This window comes from Sparus aurata, chromosome 3 (assembly GCF_900880675.1).
Source record: "Sparus aurata chromosome 3, fSpaAur1.1, whole genome shotgun sequence".
NCBI classification, from domain to species: Eukaryota; Metazoa; Chordata; class Actinopteri; order Spariformes; family Sparidae; genus Sparus; species Sparus aurata.
In genome coordinates, this window is record NC_044189.1 from 3,291,807 (window position 1) to 3,315,876 (window position 24,070).

Consider the following 24,070-nt stretch of genomic DNA (forward strand, 5'->3'; position numbering starts at 1 on the left):
GATGCAACACGTCTTCCCCTTGTGTGAATACAGGAGTGATTGTTTCAATCTTTAAGGGAGGTTTTGACAGGTGGAGACAACAGGTGGCTGTGATGTCACTCCTCTGCTTTTTTTTTTTTTAATCCATTTAACTTTACTCTTCCATATTTTGGAGGCAAATATCTTACTTTTTCTTCAACTACATCTGTTTGATAACTTTAGTTACATTACAGATTACATGCTGCATCAGAGCCGAGACTGATAACTGTTTTTTCTGCATTTCACAACTGAGGACAAGATAAAAAAAAACCTTCATGTGAACAAACAGGTCGACTTGGTTTGTTGGCACCCGTTCAGTTTTAACTTTGGTTGTTTTCACAGCGACAGGCGACTCAAAGCACACGAGGACAAACTGATGCAATCACATTAAACATGAAGAGACTCAGTTTATGGTGTGCCGACTGTAAAGTTGCACACGCTAAAATGAACAGAAACCTTTCACCATATTTAGCAGCAAACCATGTGAAAAAACATATGTGAATTTTGTTGTTACTTTTGACCACATTTACAGGAATATTTGTGAACTTTGGGATATTTACTTCTCTTATAAAAATATAATGTCAGTGTTAAATCTAAATATTAAATATAAATGTCACGGGTGAAACTAAATATTTAAATATTATAATATAAAATTAACACAGGAAGTACCAAAATAAAAGCTCATTGACGTGAACGAGCACTATCCCTCATCATCATCATCATCATTTCTTTAATCACATCAGTTAAAATCATATACAACACACTCTCTGTAAATCTGTTATAATCTTGCCTGCCCTAACCTAAGGCTAAACCTAACCTAAGCCCTACTCCTAACATGGTCCAAGAGGTCACGTCACCAACAACCTAAGAAGAATTATACCACAGTATAGGAAAAAGAAATTGCCATATCAAGATCATGACAGAGAATATTTCAGCAACAGGTGCCTCCTTAGTCTATTTTTAAAAACAGGTATAGATGGAGACATTTGCATGTCTCTATCAAGATTGTTCCATACCTGCGGACCTTTGCAGACAATACTGAGGCTGGTACATTTGAGTTTCCGATTTTTACCCTTAATAAGATGCTTCTTCCTAGTCTGATATGAATGCAGAGGGAAGGAAATTGGAATCAGGTCACAAAATCTTTCATTGAGCTTATTTACAACACAAAACATAGTACAAGCATTATGAAAAGTATTAAGTTCAGTAATTTTCAGGAGGCCATAGCGATGAAAGAGCGGGTCGGAAGGAGCGTCAAATTTAGCCCAGGACATAGCTCGAATGATTTTCTTTTGCAGAATTATCAAATTCCCTAAGTGGCTGGGGAATGTATTGCTCCAAATAATATTGCAGTAAGTAAGATGTGGTTCAAATAATGACCGATATAATGTTACAAGTGCTTCACCAGGTAAAACATGCCTTAACTTAAAAAATTGTCCAACATATTTTGATAATTTTTTGGTTAATACATCAATATGCCCCCTGAAATTTACAAACTCATCCATTTGAACTCCCAGGAATCTCGTGGTCTTCACTCTCTCAATAGGGCTGTCATTTATTTTAATACCAATAAGTTCAAGGTTGCTTCGATTTCTGTTAGAACGAAAAATTATAAAGTTTGTCTTATTTAAATTTAGTGACAATTTATTGCATTTTAACCATGTATCAACCTTGATAAATTCATCATTTAGATTCTTTTGCAGATCGTGTATGTTCTTGTGTGATAAGAATAAATTAGTATCATCTGCGAACAGAACTTTGTGTAGAATGTTAGAACAGTGTATAAAGTCATTTATATATGAAATAAAGAGGAGCGGTCCGAGGATAGATCCCTGGGGGACACCATACTCTACTGTTCTACATTCAGATTTGTGATTGGATATAGAGACAACTGAGAGCAGTACCTCTGACCGCATAATGTTGGAGCTTATTCAAAAGAATTTCAAAATCAATCGTGTCAAAAGCCTTTGACAATCAAGGAAAACTCCAATGCCTAATTCGCCTTTTTCAATACAATCATGAATTTTTTCCAAAAGATCCAACATCGCCATAGAGGTGGAGCTCTCTTTCCTAAAGCCATACTGTTGCGGAGATAAGATTTTACATTTTTCTAAAAAATCACTCAGTCTATTATAGATTACTCTCTCCAGAACCTTGGAGAAGACAGATAGAATAGATATGGGTCTGTAATTATGTAAGTCATTTTTATCCCCTGACTTAAACACTGGTACAATTCTTGCAATTTTTGACATATCAGGTACAACTCCGCGGAATAAGGAAAGATTGATAGTGTAGACCAGTGGCTCCAGAATTTCACTTATAACTTAGAATTTTACTGCAAATGTTATCTGCACCTTATCTGCACCTGCCTCTCTATCAGTAGGCCTAAGGAAAAGAGAGTTGAGATAGTTGCCTTTAAGATATTGTCTAAATGTGGCATTGTGTGGTTGATTGATCTTTTGAGAGAGATTTTTTCCGATAGCAACAAAGTGATCGTTAAATTTATTGGCGAGTTCATCATTGTTGGTGTCATTTCCATTGTTATTTTCAGCAATTTTTAAGTTTCCTTTAATTTTGGATGTTAGAGTAGTAGTTTTATGTTCACGACAGAGGATTTCATTTAGAACCTGCCAGGATTTCTTTTGATCACCCCGATAAACTGTGATGCAATCAGTGTAGTACCTTTGCTTACTCATGCGAATTACTTGAGTGAGCTTATTTCTATAGTTTATGTATGTTTTTTTTTATGTAAGGGTTTTTCCCTGGTATTGTTCAGGTATTAAGACGGAGTGATTGCGCTGCGTGTTAGTCACGTCTCCTCACCTGCTCTCATGTTGCTGCCAGCATGTCCAGTAACTTACCTGGAAACATTGGTCGGGCCGTTTTGGCGGCAATACAGAGTTTCAGCATGTCTGCAGTGACAGTGACAGCATCCCCCACTGAGCCACCACAGCACTTGGTAAGGTTTTATTTTGGTACCTCCGGTGACAGGCAGTCTGGATTTGCATATTAGCTAACTATTTAGTTTCACCCGCGACATTTAGATTTAACATTGACATTATATTTTTACAAGATAAGTAAATATCGCAAAGTACAGAAATATTGCTGTAAATCTGGTCAAAAGTAGCATAACAAAATTCACATGTTTTAACGTGGTTTGTTGCTATATGTCGCAAAAAGTTGCTGTTTATTTTAGCAACTTTACAATCGGCGCCTCGTATTACTCTGACCAAGAAGTCACAGATCATAGAAGAGTTAGTGAATTAACTCATGAACATACAGATGTACAAATAGGAAGTAACAGTGTGGAAAGATTGAATCACTGCTGTCATCGAGTATGAAATGGAGCTCTATGACAGCAGAGTTTCTTCATCAAAGGTGTGTCCTGTTACCTGTCAGGGTTCTGACCCGTTAAAGTCCAGATGAGCTGCAGTCCCTTCTACTGCAGTCACAGACAGACGCTGCTGGTATCTGTTGATCTGACTGAGAGCCGTCACATCCTCAGAACTTTATATCCAAATGAAGAAGCATCAGAATCAGGTGACAGCAGACAGAGAATGAAAACTGGTTTTCCTGCATTTCACAACTGAGGACAAGATAACAAACCCTCATGTAGACAAACAGGTCGACTTGGTTTGTTGGCACCAGTTCTTTAAGTACAAATGGAGACGGGTCAGAATCAGGTAACAGCAGACAGGCAGAGTGAGCTGGAGTCTAACTGGACAAACAGGTGTGCATCAATCCTGCTCTGGATCAATGATTGTGTCAGTGCAGTGATCATCTATGATCTATTCACAGTATTGTGTTACTGTACAACAAAAGTCTTTATACTGTACGTACCATCACAGTTAAACCCATTCAGAGACACAACAAACCTACAGTGACTGTGATAATAAAACAGCAGCTCAGTTTTTATACAGGTGATATTCTAGTGCTCATGCGCCGCGGTGCATGCAGCCTTTTCCAGTCGCTCCTGCCTACTTTAACTTTGTTTTCAACTTTTCTCCTTTTTTACTTTATCTTATTTTTTCAGTTTTTACGTAGTTATTTATTTAACTACTTCCTCTCTAAACATGTTTGTGTGGAGAGTTTTTGTTGTTGCGTTTGTGGTGGAATCGCTCTTTTTACTCTGCCACTCAACCGTCGCTCAGCAACACCGCATTGTTTGCTCCAGGGATCAGCTGATAGAGCTAAAGCCGGCCGGCTTGGCTACGGTGATGGTGGACATCCCTGCTGAACTTTGGAGGAAAACACACCGGGGATGCAGAGGTAAAGGATCGCTACAACGGAGGAAAAGAGCGGAACACCGGAGAGTTTTGGAATAGAAGACATTCAAGCCGTGTCTCCCTTCTCTTATCATGGGCAACGTGAGATCACTCGGGAATAAGATGGACGAGCTTACCTCGCTAACCTGGAGTCATCAGGAATCCCGGGAGTGTAGTCTGATGACTTTCACGGAGTCATGGCCACACACAGATGTTCCTGATCACAATGTTTCCACTGAGGGCTTCCACACTGTCCGGGCTGACAGGGACTGCACTACGAGCGGTAAGCGTAAAGGAGGAGGGCTTGCTGTTCATGTGAACAACAGGTGGTGCAATCCTGGTCACATTACCGTCAAAGACCAAATCTGCAGACCGGATATTGAACTGTTAGCTGTGGGCTTCCCTCCATACTATTCACCTCGTGAATTCTCACATGCTATTGCAGTGGCTGTGTATATTCCCCCGTCTGCTAACCCGACGTCGGCATGTGACATCATCCACACTACAATAGCCGGACTACAGACTGCACACCCGAGTGCTTATAATCTCGGGTGACTTCAACCATGTCTCCATTAAAAAAACAATCCCATAATTCACCCAGTATGTGACCTGTACAACCAGAGAGGACAAGACCCTGCACCTGCTGTATGCTAATGTAAAGGACGCATACACCTCCACGTCCCTTCCCCCGCTGGGAAGGTCAGATCACAACTCGGTGCTTCTCACCCCCTGCTATGTGCCTCTAGTGAAGAGGCTGCCTGTGACCACAAAGACTGTGAGGACATGGTCAGAGGACTGCTATGAGGCTCTGCAGGGCTGTTTTGAGGTGACTGACTGGGATGCACTCTGTGAGACGCATGGAGAGGACATTGATGGGCTTACTGAGTGCATCACAGACTACATAAATTTCTGTGTCGACGGCATTGTCCCAGCAAGGACTGTATGTTGTTACCCAAACAACAAGCCTTGGGTAACTAAATACATCAAAGCCATTCTCAACCGGAAGAAGAGGGCCTTCAGAGGTGGCAACAGGGAGGAGCTGAGGGACATATGAGGGACAACAGAACAACATGAGGGAGGTCTGGAGTGGTATGAGGACCATCACAGGCTTCAGACCAACTAGCGGTGGAGCTGATGGCAGTGTGGCTAGGGCCAATGAGTTAAATCTGTTCTTCAACAGGTTTGACACTGCAGCCCCAGCCCCTGCTGTCTGTCCTGCTGACTGTCTCCGGCCACCACTGCTTCTGAACCCCCCCCCCTCCTGATAGCACCTCATCCAACTCAATGAGCCCCTCACACCCATCCCCTACTCCTCACACCTCTCCTGGCTCCCTTGTTACCTGCCCTCCTCTCACTATGGACTCCAAATTTCCCCTTCCTCAACCTGCACTATTTACACTGCTTCATGTAAGGAGACAAATGAGCAAACTCCCTGCCGGTAATGCTGCAGGCCCCGATGATGTCAGCCCACGGGTTCTCAGAGCCTGCGCCAAACAGCTCTGTGGAGTGCTTCACTGTGTCTTCGACATGAGCCTGAGCCTCCAGAGGGTCCCTGTGATATGGAAGACGTTCTGCCTCGTTCCTGTGCCAAAGACGCCGCAGCCCAGCGGTCTCTCGGACTACCGACTGGTGGCGCTGACGTCTCATATCATGAAGACCCTGGAGAGACTCGTCCTGGATCAGCTCAGGCCTATGGTAAGGCCGCACCTGAACCGTGTCTACGCCCACCTGGACAAGCCGGGGAGCACTGTGAGGGTCACGTTCTTTGACTTCTCCAGTGCTTTCAACACCATCAGGCCTGCTCTACTGGGTGACAAGCTGACGGCGATACTGGTGGATCCTCCCCTTGTGTCCTGGATTGTGGATTACCTCACTGGCGGACCACAGTACGTGCGCCTGCGGCACTATGTGTCTGATACAGTGGTCAGCAACACCAGAGCCCCACAAGAGACTGTCCTCTCTCCTTTCCTCTTCACCCTTTACACCATGGACTTCAGGTACCAGACAGAGTCTTGCCATCTTCAGAAGTCTTCTGATGACTCTGCTGTAGTTGGATGTATCAGCAAGGGTGAGGAGGCTGTGATGGATAACTTTGTCTAATGGTGTGAACCACCTGCAGCTTAACACAACAAAAACCAAAGAGCTGGTGGGGGATCTGAGGAGAACCAGGACACCAGTGACTCCAGTTTCCATCCTGGGGCATAGCGTGGACATTGTTGAACATTACAAATATCTGGGGGTGTACATTGACAATAAACTGGACTGGATTAAGAACACTGAAGTCCTCTACAAGAAGGGACAGAGCCGCCTCTATTTTCTGAGGAGGCTCCGCTCTTTTAACATCTGCCAGACAATGCTGAGGATGTTTTATGAGTCTGTGGTGGCCAGTGCTATTCTGTTTGCTCTGACTCAGTAAACTGATCAGAAAGGCCAGTGACACTGTGGGGCTGGAGCTGGACTCTTTGTCAGCAGTGTCAGACAGGAGGATGCTGTGGAAGGTGCGGGCGATACTTCAGCACGTCTCTCACCCTCTCCACAACGCTCTGGTCGAACAGAGGAGCACCTTCAGTCAGAGACTGATTGCTTCCAAATGCACCACTGAGCGCCACAGTAAGTCATTCTTACCTGTGGCCATCAAACTGTACAACTCCTCCCTCTGATGATCGGACTCATTTGGCTATTTATAAAAGAAAACAAACAATATAACTATTCATTCTCATTTAACTTATAACGTTACAACCATTTCATTGTATATTGTATATATTTCAGTTTGTATACTATACTATACTTTACTATTTATTATTTATTTGTATTTTATTGACTACTTTGATATTTTATTTTATTTAATGTCTACTTTAATATTTTATTTACATCTTCATCTTATCGCTTGTTTCCATTCATGCTGTATTTCTATTTCTTCTTTGCATGGAGCATTGGAACAAAAACTATTTCCCCCCCGGGGATTAATAAAGTATTCTGAATCTGAATCTGAATATGTGACATGACCTCATGAAGACACAAGTATTTTGATGTTGCTGTTTAAATCCATCACACCAGAGTCAAAATTATGCTGTCACATATTAATATGACAGCTGTGTGTAAAGTTTGTATGGAAAGAATCACTTTTCATGACAAGTGATAGTTTCAGGAAGAGTTGAAACAAAAGAGAGAGGCTGGAATAGTTTCATGTTCTCTGCCCTCCACGTCTGATGACAAGATAACAAACAGGTTGACTTGGTTTGTTGGCACGACTTCAGTTCTCACTTTAGATGTTTTCACAGTGATGATCGACTCAAATACTCAAAAACAACACTGTTGTTTCTTCACTTGTTTCTTGGATTTTCATGAAAAACAAGTAGAAACTAGTATTAAACTGATGGACTGTGTAAAACCCTTCAGCTGTACCGCAAATACTTGTTAATAGTTGTGAGGTTTTGAGCTAAATGTCATCACTTAAGTGACTGTGTTGTCTGTAATGAGTCCGCACTTATTGTGAAAAAAAGTTATTTCAATTAACTAAACATATATGTATATCTTGTCCTATATGTATATAATATATTTAAAATAAGTGATTGCATAAGAATTAACCTCTTTTAAAGTGACTGACTAAATTCAACAGAGGTCCAGTTGGTGCCAGTAGTGTCACACTTAGTGAACCTGAGATCACCTGAGTGCAGTGAATGTGTCTCAGGTGATTGTAGTATAAAGACACCTGTGTCTGAAGGTCCAGTCACTGTTAATCAGTATTCATGGCTGTAATTACACCACGAAGACAAAACAACACTCCAAACACCTCTGTGAAAAGGTTATTGAAGAGTATGACCGTCCATGATCAGAGACTCTGCATACAAGAGCTGTTGCCAGGTTCTTCACCAGCCAAAAAGAGTAACAAAGAGAAAGCCGCTGTTGAAGCAAGCTCATTAAATCTCCACTAGAGTTCATCCAAAGGCATGTGAGAGACTCCAAGGTCAACTGGAAGAAGGATCACTAAAATCTGCACATCACCATAAACAGTTGGAGTTGTAGTATCTATCTATGGTCACATTATGCTATATAAGAAATGAGAACTTCTGTCATGAAATGCTCTACAGCACAACTTTAATAGCGCAATCTGCTACAGAATGAAAAAAGCAAGCCCTTAAAGAGAGTGATTTGACTAGATGAATATGGGTTTTGAAAAGGTTGCTGTCTCTCTGCTTCGAAGAAAAGTGCTGGCTACAAGCGACAAGTTTGCAGGTATGATCTTGATCATGATTCCATTGATAAAGGCAAGTCAAGTGGGAAACTTCCAGGAGGGTGAAACTTTGTAGAGGCTCTGTCGATCAAGGTGTTCATGACGTTAACCCTTAAACAGGCAGGAGTGGAAAAAAAGTTGCAAAAAATCATTTAATGTTATCACTCATCTCTTTAGGCCCTAAGAAAAATATTTCCATATTTAAAAAATATATATATTCAATATTTTGGATTTTATGAGTTGTATCTCCCAGGATACGTTGCCCTATTAAGGTCTAAATAGAGCCCAAATGATAAACATATTGTAGTGGCCGTTTGTCAAAAAATAAACTTAACTAAAACTTATCAAAATCAAAAGGGACCACTTTGGCACCATGGGGGTGAATCATACGCAGGTAAGTCATAATGTCCAGTCAAAGTCTTATTTTCTTCTTCATGATTTATTTTCCCAAAAACAAGCAAGCAAAACAATAAAACAAACAGATTTTGTTTCCTGCGTGCCTCTCCTGCACTGGTAAAAAACCATGTGCCCACCCAGGTGCATTCTGGTCCTCCACCTGCATTCATCCCTATATAATCTCTGGTGCCCAGTGCTACCCAATTTACAAAGCAGAAACAAAACAAAAAACTAAATAAGCTAGACAAAATAATAATATTTACCTCAAATTACTAGTAATAAAAAATAATGTCATGAATTGAATCAAAATAAAACTATACTAATCAAACATTATCAATAACAAACAAATAACCAAATAGCTCCAACACATATTAATGATCAGTTTGATGAAGATGAATTATACATTGTTGTATTCCTTGGTCATTAACATTACACATAGCACTTTTAAAGTTGATTTTATTCATTTTTACCAATCCATCCATCCATCCATCCATCCATCCATTTTCATCCGCTTATCCGGGTTCGGGTCGCAGGGGCAGCTGCCTGAGCAGGGACACCCGGACTTCCCTCTCCCCAGACACTTCCTCCAGCTCTTCCGGGAGGATCCCAAGGCGTTCCCAGGCCAGCTGGGTGACATAGTCACCCTAATGTGAACCAAGCTCCTGCTCCGGTCATACAGGGACCGCACAGCCCTTAGCAGAGGGCCTCCGACCTGGTACTCCCGGAACACCTCCCACAGAATGCCATGAGGGACACTATCGAATGCTTTCTCCAAGTCCACAAAACACATGTGGACTGGTTGGGCAAACTCCCATGAACCCTCCTGAATCCGAGGTTCGACTATCGGCCAAATTTTCCTCTCCAGTACCCTGGAATAGACTTTCCCAGGGAGGCTGAGGAGTGTGATCCCCCGATAGTTGGAACACACCCTCCGGTCCCCCTTTTTGAATAAGGGGCCCACCCTGACTGCCACGCGATGCTGCAGAGACGTGTCAACCAAGATAGCCACACAACATCCAGAGACTTGAGGTACTCAGGGCGGATCTCATCCACCCCTGGTGCTTTGCAGGCACCGGAGACCTTACAGCCACAGCTGTCCCCTGTTCCTCAGCAACCAAATCACGCGGTTTGCTATATAATTTTGTGATTGGTTGGTGTGGTGCCTTTTTCCACCAATAAGAAAAGGGAGTGTCACAGATTTCTTTTTTTGCTTGCAAACACTTCCTGCTTGCAGACAATTTCGTGAGAGAAACACGTTTTATCGTTTCTTCCTGACTGCAACGATAGCAAAAAAATGTGCCGTACATTATTTATAGTAAATACAGTTTTACTTGTCCTATCAACACAATTTAAAAACTGGTATATAGTTTGAAGGCTGCTCCAACACACAAGTCGGAACCGAGACTCACTGAGGCTCCGTCTCGCTGCTACGTCATCTTAAATCGGTCATGTGATTTTGACACGCCGGCGAGTCAATCCATTTCAGAGGGTTAGCTGATTATTGGCATGCTACTTTCGATAAATATCACAACCATAAGAAGTAGAAGGTTTCTTTTTTTTCACCTTACATCAACTACTACATACATACATTTGTATGGATTGCACATCAAGTGTCCCTAAATAAAACTACTGTCACCTGAATCCCTTAGCTCGTTTGGACTCTGTACTGCCATCCATCTCTTCATCCTCCTCATCAGAACATTCATCCTCCTCATCAGAACTGCCTTCATTCACTGCCTCCATCATGCTGGCTGAAAATTACCTCCTGATCTTCATCACTGTTTGACTCAGAGTCAGAAGAACTTGCAGGGATCTCCTCTATCACTCTCATCCCTGTGCTTTCCTTTCTTTTCCCATAAAAGGACCTAGCTGAGATGCCCTGCTTGAAAATAAATAGATATTTTTTTAGGTAAAATACAGTTATACTGTTGTAATGGGCACAGCTGCGCATGATAATATATGATACTGCAGTAATCATTAACATGCCTTCCAGTTTAAAGTGAACCCTTCTTTTTGAGACTGTTTTCTGTTCTGGTTATTGGTCCCTGATTCATTTTGGCTATTATCCGGGGCGTAGTGCAATGCAGCAATCTTTCTATCACCTTTACCTGTGAAGGGTAGAGTTCCTGAGAAATGGTTCCATTGTTATGAACAGAAGAATTTTTCCTGCAGAGTGAGTTTCTCTCTACACATTTGGAGTGATGTCTGGGAAGAGCCCTTTTACCTCCAGAACTAAATGGTGATTCCTGTCTCCTAAACCCTGCAGATACACGTTTGCATAACACCAACTAGTTAATCAAAGGATGTTTAGACCCGGTATAATCACAATGTTAAATGTGTGACACAATGGAGCAATCTTTCTGTAACCTTTAACTATGAAGGGTAGAGTTCCTGAGAAATGGTTCCATTGTTATGAACACAAGAATTTTTCCTGCAGAGTGAGTTTCTCTCTCTCTGAAACACGCACGCGCACGCACACACACACACACACACACACACACTTGCTTGAATTGTCTTGCTGTTTTATTTTCCTACTTGCTGTAGTTGAGTCATGGACTTTTGGTCAATTGAAGTATTATTGATCATTTATCCATTTTGCTAAAGTTAATGAATTCTATTTTATTGTATGGAGCAGTTTTCTGTGACTATTCATGCATGAGCTTTGTGATAATAGCTTGTTGTGATGGTCAGTGCTCAGATTAATTTCCTTCACTGTTCCTTTAATTTTAGATATTTACATTTAAAGTGAACCCTTCTTTTTGAGACTGTTTTCTGTTCTGGTTATTGGTCCCTGATTCATTTTGGCTGTTATCAGGGCGTAGTGCAATGCAGCAGTCTTTCTATCACCTTTACCTGTGAAGGGTAGAGTTCCTGAGAAATGGTTCCATTGTTATGAACGCAATAATTTTTCCTGCAGAGTGAGTTTCTCTCTCTCTGAAACACACACACGCACGCGCAGGCACACACACACACACACACACACACACACACACACTTGCTTGAATTGTCTTGCTGTTTTATTTTCCTACTTGCTGTAGTTGAGTCATGGACTTTTGGTCAATTGAAGTATTATTGATCATTTATCCATTTTGCTAAAGTTAATGAATTCTATTTTATTGTATGGAGCAGTTTTCTGTGACTATTCATGCATGAGCTTTGTGATAATAGCTTGTTGTGATGGTCAGTGCTCAGATTAATTTCCTTCACTGTTCCTTTAATTTTAGATATTTACATTTAAAGTGAACCCTTCTTTTTGAGACTGTTTTCTGTTCTGGTTATTGGTCCCTGATTCATTTTGGCTGTTATCAGGGCGTAGTGCAATGCAGCAGTCTTTCTATCACCTTTACCTGTGAAGGGTAGAGTTCCTGAGAAATGGTTCCATTGTTATAAACACAAGAATTTTTCCTGCAGAGTGAGTTTCTCTCTCTCTGAAACACACACACACATGCGCACGCACACACACACACACACGTGCGCACGCACACACACAAACACGCTATGGCGGTAGATTCGTTTCAAAAAGCGTGCGCAACTATCAACTGATCGTGTCACTTGCGCCTGCTTTGACGCCTGTGCAGCAAGCCGCGCCTGACGTGTAATGTAGTTTCCTCATTGACTTATAATGGCTCCCCGTTCACGCGCACGTTCACATATGATGACTGCTTCACGCCGGTAAGCACACGACGCGTAGTGACTACGCGTAACATTCATGCGTCTTTTTGCAAACGCACGTGTTAATGCTCGCATGAAGATGATTGAACATTTTTTTCACGCGCGTACGCGGAAATGACGTGCGCAAACTCTGTCACACGTAACAAGAAGCTGCGTACGTATGAAGCAGCGTGTGCACGTCTGTCTGTCACTGTTTGACAAATGTTGTTAGGCGTTCACACGTACGTGCGGTCGCAGATTCTGATGCTTCGCAGCCAGAAGTTGATCTGCACCGTGCGCACCAGTCCGCGTACATGAACGCCTCGCGTAGTTGTTCTGTGTTCCATTTTCATTCAGTAGATGGTGCAATCGATCCAATGCGAGATACAGACATATAGGGTTTTGCATGACATTATTCATTTTAACCCCAGAGTGAGGGGACACCCTTCCATTCCGACACACCCTTCCATTGCAAAACAGCCCCACTCCGAAACACCGCTGTTCCGAAATTGATTTTCAAGTTTACATTACTTCCTACATCAAAAACTGCCGTCCGCTCACCGGCCGCACTCACACAACTCATTGCTTTTTATTGCTTTTTAATAACGTCTTTCCAGCTGACCACAATGGCAACATAACACCGGAGGCTCCCGGTGTTGGTGACGGAGGCACCAGCGCTTCTCTCGGACTGTATTTCTTTACCTTTGTGGTCCTGGTAACTGCTGCTGTCAGGGGCAGGATGCTAATGTTACACAGTTGAGCCCGAGAGGAGGGGCCCAGTTTCAATGTTTTGTTTACAAACTGTAACAAGCAATACTCCAGACTCTACTTTTAAACTTACACAACACAAATGACCTATGTATTTATACGTAAATATTAACCATTTCCCAGTCACCTTTCTCATCCTCCGTCGTCTTCTTCTTCTTCTTCTTCTTCTTCTTCTGAATTTCCGGCAGGCAAAGTATGGCTCACTGCTGCCTCCCCTGGTTGGTTAAAATGAAAAGGCCAACTACGTGAGGCGTTCATGTACGCGTACTGGTGTGCGCGCTGCAGATCAACTTCCGGCTGCGAAGCATCAGAGTCTGCGAGTGCACGTACGTTAATGCCTAACAACATTTGTCAAACAGTGACAGACAGACGTGCACACACTGCTTCATACGTACGCAGCTTTTTGTTACGCGTGAAATACAATATGCACGTAACAACGCACGCACGCATAACAAAATAATCATGTGTGTGTGCGTGCGTTGCTGCGTGTCTCTCTAACTGTATTGACATCGATTTACCGCCATACACACGCACGCACACACACGCACGCACACTATGGCATTAGAAACGTTTCAAAAAGCGTGCGCACCTATCAACTGAACCTGTCACTCACGCCTCCTTTGACGCCTGTGCAGCAAGCCGCGCCTGACGTGTAATGTAGTTTCCTCATTGACTTATAATGGCCCCCTGTTCATGCGCACGTTCACGCGTGATGACTGCTGCACGCCGGTAATCACACGACGCGTAGTGACTACGCATAACATTCATGCATCTTTTGCAAATGCACGTGTTAACACTTGCATGAAGATGATTGAACATTTATGTTATGCACTTACGCGTACGCGGAAATGACGTGTGCAAACTCTATCACACGTAACAAAAAGCTACGTACGTATGAAGCAGCGTGTGCACGTCTGTCTGTCACTGTTTGACAAATGTTGTTAGGCGTTCACACGTACGTGCGGTTGCAGATTCTGATGCTTCGCAGCCAGAAGTTGATCTGCACCGTGCGCACCAGTCCGCGTACATGAACGCCTCGCGTAGTTGTTCTGTGTTCCATTTTCATCCAGTAGATGGTGCAATCGATCCAATGCGAGATACAGACATATAGGCTTTTGCATGACGATTCATTTTAACCCCAGAGTGAGGGGACAGCCTTCCATTTCGACACACCCTTCTATTGCGAAACAGCCCCACTCCGAAACACAGCTGTTCCGACCCTCCCCTCAAAACACCGCATTTCTGAAATTGATTTTCAAGTTTACATTACTTCCTACATCAAACACTGCAGTCCGCTCACCGGCCGCATTCACACAACTCATTGTTTTTATTGCTAATAGACCTTTGTCACTATCTTCATTTATTATGTAGTATATTTTCGTTTGCAGCAAACACATTTCAACATTTGTCAAATCTTTTTATACGCGCTATCCGTGGTGCTGGAATCCCCACTTCCAGCCGCACTCGCACAACTCTGAAATAAACTGTGGCCCATGGGTGCGATCTGCCGGGAAATGACCCCTCTGCTCGTTCGTTTTAACATAACTTGTCTTTGTGGAAGGTTAACAATGTATGAGTGGATTGAGCACTGCTGCTCAGTTTGTCTTTGAAAAAAACAAAGCAGAGGAAAAGACAATAGGCTACCTATGTATTTTTGATTCAATAAACATGAAATTGATTGTGTATCCATCTCTTAAAGCCATAGACGGATTATCATGACCACGGGCCTACACACGCAAACTGTGCACACGCAAAGGCGCTGTAAGGCAAGGGCGCAAAGGCTGTTACATAATTACATTTAATGTAACAATGTCCGCAAACGTAATAAACCTCAAACACCTACTAATAATACTGACCGCGCGTGCAAAATCCAACTGCTGACCCTCCGCTCTGCTGTCACACAACGGATCTCCCGTCTGCACTCCCTCTCTCTTGCCCGAAAAATAATTTCCATGAAGAAAACATCGCCTGACATTTAAATTTAAATTCCCCTTGACAGTACAAATCTCAAGAAATCTGGATGTATTGCTCATTTGTAAAACACAACGCTTGTCAGTCTATAGCAGGGCTCGACAGTGCGACTGTTTTGCTTGCATTGCAGTTGATAATTTCCAGTGCGAATAGTAAATTACATTCAGTCGCATCAGTGCGACTCCGACAGAAACTGTAGTACATGCACCATTTTGCATGCTGTTTAACGTGAGCAGTATTTTTTTCCCCCCTGCCTGTTTGGTGATTTTGGCCGCCGCCTTGATTAAAGCTTGTGTACATCGGGGCATTCAGATGCAGCGTCTTTTCCGCACATTACTTTCAACGTAGACGCGGTCATGCACGCCAAGGCGACGCTGTAGCAGTGCACATTCAGTGCGATGCGCTTTTTTTTCATGCACGTTCGACCTGCTTCTCCCTCCGGTACACGATCTCGGGCTTTGTCTCTCCTACTGTTTCACACGGAGCTCTGCTCAAGCGTCAAGCCCTGTATAGGCAAGAATCTAAAGGTTTATTAATTCAATTCATTTCAAATTCGCTTTATTGGCACGAATGCCACAACAACAATATTGCTCCAAGCACCAAGAACCACGAAAAGAATACCTAGCACAGTAAATAATAATAATAATAATAATAATAATGATAACTTTGAACATTATCACAATTAAGTTATCAATCTGCGAAGTAAACAAAATGCAAACATTACAGACTTCTAACCATTTTTCTAAAAGTGTCTGTATTTTAATTGAGAATATTTTTTATATAAATTACAGAAAAGGAAAAGAAAATATGTTTAGTTTTGCCTATTTCGGCCATAAGCGGTCATATTGACCGCACATCATTCTGCAGGATTTCATTCATTGTCTCTCTTGTCTCTGACTTGGCTCTCATCTACGCTGACGTATATGACGTGTGTTTCGATAAACAAGAAAGTGCTTGGAGACCGTAAAGGGCATTTAAAACAATGTTTATTCACAGAAATTATAGAATGGGGTCTGGGGGGAAGGGGTCCATTATTGTGGTGACTTGGTAACACCGATTCTCCACGACCACCACTGTCTTCCACTTGCACACTGTCCTCTGCCGGGCGCAGACTCGGGAGCTGTGGGGGAAACGAGATGGCAGTCACTGCACTTTTAAACCAAATACATGCACACCACTTCATTTACGTCCTAAGATCGTTGCTCACACGATGGGGCAGAGTATAGACTGTTCACCGTCACCTTGGGCCAACATCACTCTCGTCATTGGCACCACTGCTGTCACACCGTCCTTGGGCTCCGGCCTCTTACGCTGTCATGTAGGGAGGGGGGGGAGGACTTAGATAGATAGATAGATAGATAGATAGATAGATAGAATTACTTTAATGATCCCAGACTGGGAAATTATTTTGTTACAGCAGTAGTGGGTCCGCAAATAAAACATTTCATACATAACATAAATAGAATCCAATATATACATAGTGTATATATACAGTGCACAGTGTGCTATAAACAGTAAACAATAATAATATATACAACAAAACAAAATATGCAGAATATACTATAACAATAATAATATATACAACAAAACAGTAGAGAGACCAGAGTTCTCTGTCAGGCAGAGGTGAGAGAGTTATTGTATAAAGTGATGGATTGTGGCAGGAAAGATTTCCTGTATCTGTTGCTACGACAGCGAAGCTGAAGCAGTCTTCCGGAGAAGGTGCTCCGCTGTCTGACCAGTGTGAGTTGGAGAGGGTGGAGAGGATTATCCATGATGGATAACAGTTTTTTCAGTGTCCTCCTCTCCACCACAGCCTCCAGAGTGTCCTGTTTGCAGCCAATCACAGAGCCAGCCTTCCTGATCAGTTTGTTGAGTCTGTTGGTGTCGCTGGCTCCAATGCTGCTTCCCCAACAAACCACAGCAAAGAAAAGTACACTGGCCACCACAGACTGATAAAAGATCTCCAACATCTTGCTGCACACGTTGAAGGATCTCAGCTTCCTCAGGAAGTAAAGTCTGCTCATCCCCTTCTTGTAAACAGCTTCAGTGTTACATCTCCAGTCCAGTCTGTGGTTGATGGTAACACCCAGGTACTTGTAATCCTCGACCACCTCCACATCCTTTGCCAGAATGCACAGAGGTTGGAAAGCCGTCTTCCTCTTCTTCCTGAAATCTATCACCATCTCTCTGGTCTTGTTGATGTTCAGCCGCAGGTGAATCTGTCCAGTCCACGCCACAAAGTTGTCCACCAGTGCCCTGTACTCCTCCTCCTGTCCCTCACTTATACACCCAACAACAGCCGAGTCGTCAGAAAACTTTTGCAGGTGACACGACCCGGTGTTGTACTGAAAGTCAGTGGTGTATAAGGTGAACAGGAAAGGAGACAGTACAGTCCCCTGTGGAGCTCCTGTATCACTGACCACCGCATCAGACAGAACACTGCCCATACGGACAAACTGTGGCCTGCCTGTCAGGTAGTCAGTAATCCAGGAGATCATTGTGTCGTCTACACCCATCACCCGCAGCTTCTCCCCCAGTAGCAGTGGCTGAATGGTGTTAAAAGCACTAGAGAAATCAAAGAATGTGATTCTCACAGTGCCTCCTCCACCATCCAGGTGCGAATGGGCTCGTTGCAGCAGGTAGATGACAGCGTCATCAACTCCCAAGTGGGGCTGGTAAGCAAATTGCAGAGGGTCTAGCAGGGCTCTCACCTGCGGCCTCAGGTTGGCCAAAACCAGTCTCTCCAGCACCTTCATGACGTAAGATGTGAGGGCCACTGGTCGATAGTCATTGAGGTCTGGTGGTGTCGACTTCTTTGGAACAGGAACCAGGCAGGAAGTCTTCCAAAGCAATGGTATTCTCTCCTGACCCAGGCTCAGGTTGTAGAGGTGTTGTAGGACAGGAGACAGCTGGCTGGCACATGTCTTCAGGATCCTGGGGCTGATACCGTCAGGGCCTGCAGCCTTCTGCTGGTGGAGTCTCTCCAGCTGTCTCCTAACCTGGCCTGCAGTCACAGTCATGCGGGGGAGGCTGCTGGTGTCTTCAGTGGAGGACGAGGAGGTGGAGGAGGAGGTGAAGGTGGAGGAGGAGGAGGTGGAGGAGGAGAGGTGCTGCACAGGAGAGCTCACAGCAGGGGAGTGAGGGGGGAGGGGAGGAAGCATTTGGGGCAGTGAGGGTGTGTGGGGGTCTGGAGGTGTCAGGGAGACGACAGAAGGCTGTGAGCTGAACCTATTGAAGAATCTGTTCAGCTCGTTTGCCCTCTCCAGGCTGCCCGATGACTGTCTGCCGCTCACCTTACACCCAGTGATCTGCTTCATACCAGTCCACACATCCCTCACATTGTTCTGCTGGAGTTTGGCCTCCAGCTTCCTCCTGTAGGCATCTTTACAGGCCCTCAGCATATCCCTGAGTTCATGCTGCACTCTCCTCAGTTCTTCCCTGTCTCCAGACCTGAACGCCCTCTTCTTCTTGTTAAGAAGGGCTTTCAGGTCATTGGTGATCCACGGCTTATTATTAGGGAAGCAGCGTACAGTCCGGGTTGGCATGGTGGTGTGATGTATTCTGTGATGCAGTCGGTCATGCTGTCGAGATCCTCTCCATGTGGCTCAACAAGTGCATCCCAGTCTGTCGACTCAAAGCAGTCCTGTAGTGCGTCAGCAGCCTCCTGAGTCCACCTCCTCACGCTCCTAGTTTGGACAGGCTGCCGCTGAACAAGGGGGATATACTTAGGGGTCAGCAGAACCAGGTTGTGGTCAGATCTTCCAAGCGGGGGGAGGGCTGTGGGACTGTATGCATCCTTAGCATTTGCATACAACAGATCTAGTGTGTTACAGTCTCTGGTGGGGCAGTCAACATACTGGTGAAATGTTGGAAGGGTTTTGTCCAGTAAGACGTGATTAAAATCCCCAGTGATGACAATAAATGCATTAGGATGCTGCGTCTGTATCTGGGCAACAGCGGAGTGGATGACGTCACAGGCCAGCGCTGCATCAGCTGAAGGAGGAACGTACACACCGATAATGATGGCGGACGTGAATTCCCGGGGCAAATAATAAGGCCTCATCCCCACAGTCAACAGTTCAATGTCCGGGGTACAGAGACGTTTCTTCACGTGAACATGTCCGGGATTACACCACTTCTCACTCACGTACAGTGCAATCCCTCCTCCTTTTTTCTTTCCGCTGCTTGTCACGTCCCTGTCTGCCCGAACAGTGCTGAAGCCGGGAATTGCCACGCTGTGGTCCGGGATGTTTGAGTGAAGCCATGTCTCCGTGAAACACAACACACTGCACTCACGATATTCACTCTGAGCCTTTATCAGCGCGGCGAGCTCGTCCGTCTTGTTCCCCAGAGACCTCACGTTTCCCATGACGATCGCCGGTACAGCCGGTCTGTGTCTCCTCCTCTTCACCCTCCGTTTGACTCCAGCTCTGCAGCCACGGCGTCTCCTCCGCAGCTCAGGCCTGGTTCCGGGCAGCAGTGCAGGTTCACACAGCGCAATCAGCTGGTCGCGTGTGTAAACAATGCGCTCAGTGATGCACTCCTGACCCTCCGTTGCTAGGGCTAGCAAAACCATCACAAAAAAAGTGCCGTAAAAGTTTAAAAAAGAAAGGTGTTCGTCTTCTCTCAGTCTCTGGAGAAGAGTTGCCAAAAGTTCAGCGAAAATCAGTACAGAAATACAACAAAAACTACGAAAAAACTTAAAAACCCACGGGAGCTGCTGTTACAGGCTGCCACCTAGTACGGCGCCATAGCAACCCAGTCACTGTACTTCTACACACATTCGCAATAACTTTCCACGACCAGGGATCACTACTCGCACAATGGAGGCAGAGTAGGGATGTAACGTATCGGTAATACCACGATATCGTGATAACAATACTGTCTCAATATTATTGTGAACATGTATGGTATGAAATGACGGGAAATACTGTAGATTTTGATCTCATTACATCCCTAGGGCAGAGTATAAACTCACATTTCAATTAGTCCGACAGTCAATGCCCGTCTGCTGGCGACAGCTGTCGTTCTCTTTCTCCTGCTCCTTTACCCGTGGATCTCACACTCCTCTTCCTCTGTCTGCTCGCTGCAGGTGTAACTGGGTCGGTCTGCAGGCCCCGACCACTCTGCTGTGTTCGGGTGTAGAATCAGACACTGGCAACTCTTGTCAAACCCTGGTTTAGCCCTGTATCAACAATACACCTGACATGAAAAAGGACAAGCTTAGTGTAGGTATATAAAATGGTGAAAACCAGACACAACGTTACAGGCAACACTATTTTTTTAAGCTCTCAAAACTCAGTTCTACAGGTGCTTTTCACCAGTGTGACATGTGTCTGAGTGGATCTGCTGTTAAACTATAATGTTAGAAGTTAACAATCATGATTTGGGTTCAAAGATCACATAGATACTGCTTACCTGATTCAGAATTGATGTGCAGTCTGATAGCTGGTCTTCCCACAATGTCATGATCCCCCGGTGGGTTTAACTGGTGACTGTGTTATCTGGTGGCCTTCTCTCATTGTAAGACATGTTACGAATGTGTTGTGGAGATTTATTCTAAGCACTGTATGGTAAACTGGACTGAATCACTTATGGCCGCTGGGTTAGAATTAGTTCCTTTTAGTCCTTTTAGTTTTAGTTCCTTTTAGTTTCTCAATTGCTGATTAGGAATGGTTGATGGTGTGAGTGTGACAGATGAGTATGTGTGTGTGGAAGGTATATGAAAGTTGTGTGGTTCTGTAACAGAGAATAAAAAGCAGTTATCAGAACAGCAGGTACATGGTTAACTATACAGTACCAGGAATGGTAAACAACCAATAGAAATAAGAATGAATCATTCAGCTTAATTAACAACAGCCAATATACAACAATGATACAAGCACATGTAGAAGAGTTCTTACTATTAGCAACTAATAAGCATTAGCGAGCTAACTGATTAGCAGCACTAACTATAAATTTTACACCTGCTGCATCAACCCACTCTGCGGAGGCTCTTTTCGACAGCAGGGGGCGCAGTTCTGGTGCTTAAAACCTTATTATCTTGTCTAAGGCACATAATGAGTTTTATGAACCCTGTTAAAAGGTTGAGTCTTGAGTTTTTTGCCCAAAATAAACGCTAGACTTTTAAAAATGAAACCCGTCTTAATCATCACCTGGCTTCTAGTCCTGTGTGGTGGTGGCTGTGTGTAGCCCTCCCGTTAGCCCCACTAGCTGTTTCTGATGCTGCTGAGTGCTAGGCATGGATCTATTATAACAATACATCCATGGTGCTAGCACGTCTCTCTCTCTCAGCAGCAGCAGTCAGGACGGCAATGAAAAAGAAATATAGCCTGAGTGAAGCGCTGAAGCCGCGGGCCGATTCCCGTCACTGACAACTAAAGCCTAGACTGTAGACTGTTGTGAAGGTGAGCTAACTCGATGCTAACTTTGGCTAGCGGTAGCGGTTAGCATCCGCCGCTAACACCGTCTCTCCAGCTGACCACAACGGCAACATAACACCAGAGGCTCCCGGTGTTGGTGACGGAGGCACCAGCGCTTCTCTCGGACTATATTTCCTTACCTTTGTGGTCCTGGTAACTGCTGCTGTCAGGGGCAGGAGGCTAACGTTACACAGTTGAGCCCGAGAGGAGGGGCCCAGTTTCAATGTTTTGTTTACAAACTGTAAAAAGCAATACTCCAGACTCTATTTTTAAACTTACACAACACAAATGACCTATGTATTTATAAGTAAATATTACCCCAGTCACCTTTCTCATCCTCCGTCTTCTTCTTCTTCTTCTTGTTTAAAAGAAAAAAAAAAATCTTCTTCTTCTTCTTCTTCTTTTGAATTTCTGGCAGGCAAAGTATGGCTCACTGCTGCCTCCCCTGGCTGATTAAAATGAAAAAGCCAACTACGTGAGGCGTTCGGGTACGTGGACTGGTGTGCGCGCTGCAGATCAACTTCCGGTTGCGTAGCATCAGATTTGGCGACCGCACGTGCGTGTGAACGCCTAACAACATTTCTCAAACAGTGACAGACCGACGTGCACACGCTGCTTCAAACGTAAGCTGCTTTTTGTTACGCGTGAAATACAATCTGCACGTAACAACGCACGCACGCACACACGAACGCATGCATAACAAAATAATCATGCGTGCGTTGCTGCGTGTCTCTCTGGTTGTTTTGACATCGATTTAACGCCATACACACGCACACACACACACACACACACACACACACACGCACACACACACTTGCTTGAATTGTCTTGCTGTTTTATTTTCCTACTTGCTGTAGTTGAGTCATGGACTTTTGGTCAGTTGAAGTATTATTGATCATTTATCCATTTTGCTAAAGTTAATGAATTCTATTTTATTGTATGGAGCAGTTTTCTGTGACTATTCATGCATGAGCTTTGTGATAATAGCTTGTTGTGATGGTCAGTGCTCAGATTAATTTCCTTCACTGTTCCTTTAATTTCAGATATTTACATTTAAAGTGAACCCTTCTTTTTGAGACTGTTTTCTGTTCTGGTTATTGGTCCCTGATTCATTTTGGCTGTTATCAGGGCGTAGTGCAATGCAGCAATCTTTCTATCACCTTTACCTGTGAAGGGTAGAGTTCCTGAGAAATGGCTCCATTGTTATGAACAGAAGAATTTTTCCTGCAGAGTGAGTTTCTCTCTCTCTGAAAGACAAATATACACACTAATAAAGGAAATACACATTTGGAGTGATGTCTGGGAAGAGCCCTTTGACCTCCAGAACTAAATGGTGATTCCTGTCTCCTAAACCCTGCAGATACACGTTTGCATAACACCAACTAGTTAATCAAAGGATGTTTAGACCCGGCATGATCACAATGTGAAATGTGTGACACAATGGAGCAATCTTTCTATCACCTTTAAACTGTGAAGGGTAGAGTTCCTAAGAAGTGATTCCATTGTTATGAACGCAATAATTTTTCCTGCAGAGTGAGTTTTTCTCTCTCTGAAACACACACACACACACACACACACACACGTACACATACACACACACACACACACACACACAAACTTGCTTGAATTGTCTTGCTGTTTTAATTTGATACTTGCTGTAGTTGAGGCATGGACTTTTGGTCAATTGAAGTATTATTGATTATCTATTAATTTTGCTAAAATTAATGAATTCTATTTTATTGTATGGAGCAGTTTTCTGTGACTATTCATGCATGAGCTTTGTGATAATAGCTTGTTGTGATGGTCAGTGCTCAGATTAATTTCCTTCACTGTTCCTTTAATTTTAGATATTTACATTTAAAGTGAACCCTTCTTTTTGAGACTGTTTTCTGTTCTGGTTATTAGTCCCTGATTCATTTTGGCTGTTATCAGGGCGTAGTGCAATGCAGCAGTCTTTCTATCACCTTTACCTGTGAAGGGTAGAGTTCCTGAGAAATGGTTCCATTGTTATGAACAGAAGAATTTTTCCTGCAGAGTGAGTTTCTCTCTCTCTGAAAGACAAATATACACAGTAATAAAGAAAATACACATCTGGAGTGATGTCTGTCATGGCCAAGAAAGCTTGCCTTCCCCACCCTGATTGTCTCCACATGTTCCCTGTTACCGTGTCTATATCTGGTCTGCGTCTCCCTTTGTCTGTGCCAGTTCGTCTTGTCTTGCGTGTCAGAGAACCAGCTCCAAGCCCTCATCTTGCCAAGGATTGCAAAGCCCTTTGTTTCATGCCCCTGTCTTGCCAGGTTTTGTATTTTCTTTGTTACTTTGTCTAGCCATTGCCTTTTTGTAGA

General features: G+C 43.7%; 2 long non-coding RNA genes across 3 annotated transcripts; both read right to left on the bottom strand.

Annotated features, from left to right (window-relative positions):
- Nucleotides 1-16,271: 16,271 nt before the first annotated feature.
- Nucleotides 16,272-20,345, bottom strand: LOC115579184 (uncharacterized). Its single transcript, XR_003983624.1, has 2 exons — nucleotides 20,282-20,345; nucleotides 16,272-16,423 (listed from the first exon to the last, which is right to left on the bottom strand). It is a non-coding gene; the product is annotated as an uncharacterized LOC115579184 (long non-coding RNA).
- Nucleotides 20,346-20,446: 101 nt separating this feature from the next.
- Nucleotides 20,447-22,102, bottom strand: LOC115579183 (uncharacterized). 2 transcript variants are annotated; one of them, XR_003983622.1, is made up of 3 exons: nucleotides 22,053-22,102; nucleotides 20,722-21,042; nucleotides 20,447-20,505 (listed from the first exon to the last, which is right to left on the bottom strand). It is a non-coding gene; the product is annotated as an uncharacterized LOC115579183 (long non-coding RNA). The 2 variants fall into 2 exon arrangements; XR_003983623.1 differs by lacking the exon at nucleotides 22,053-22,102 and adding an exon at nucleotides 21,459-21,619.
- Nucleotides 22,103-24,070: the final 1,968 nt, after the last annotated feature.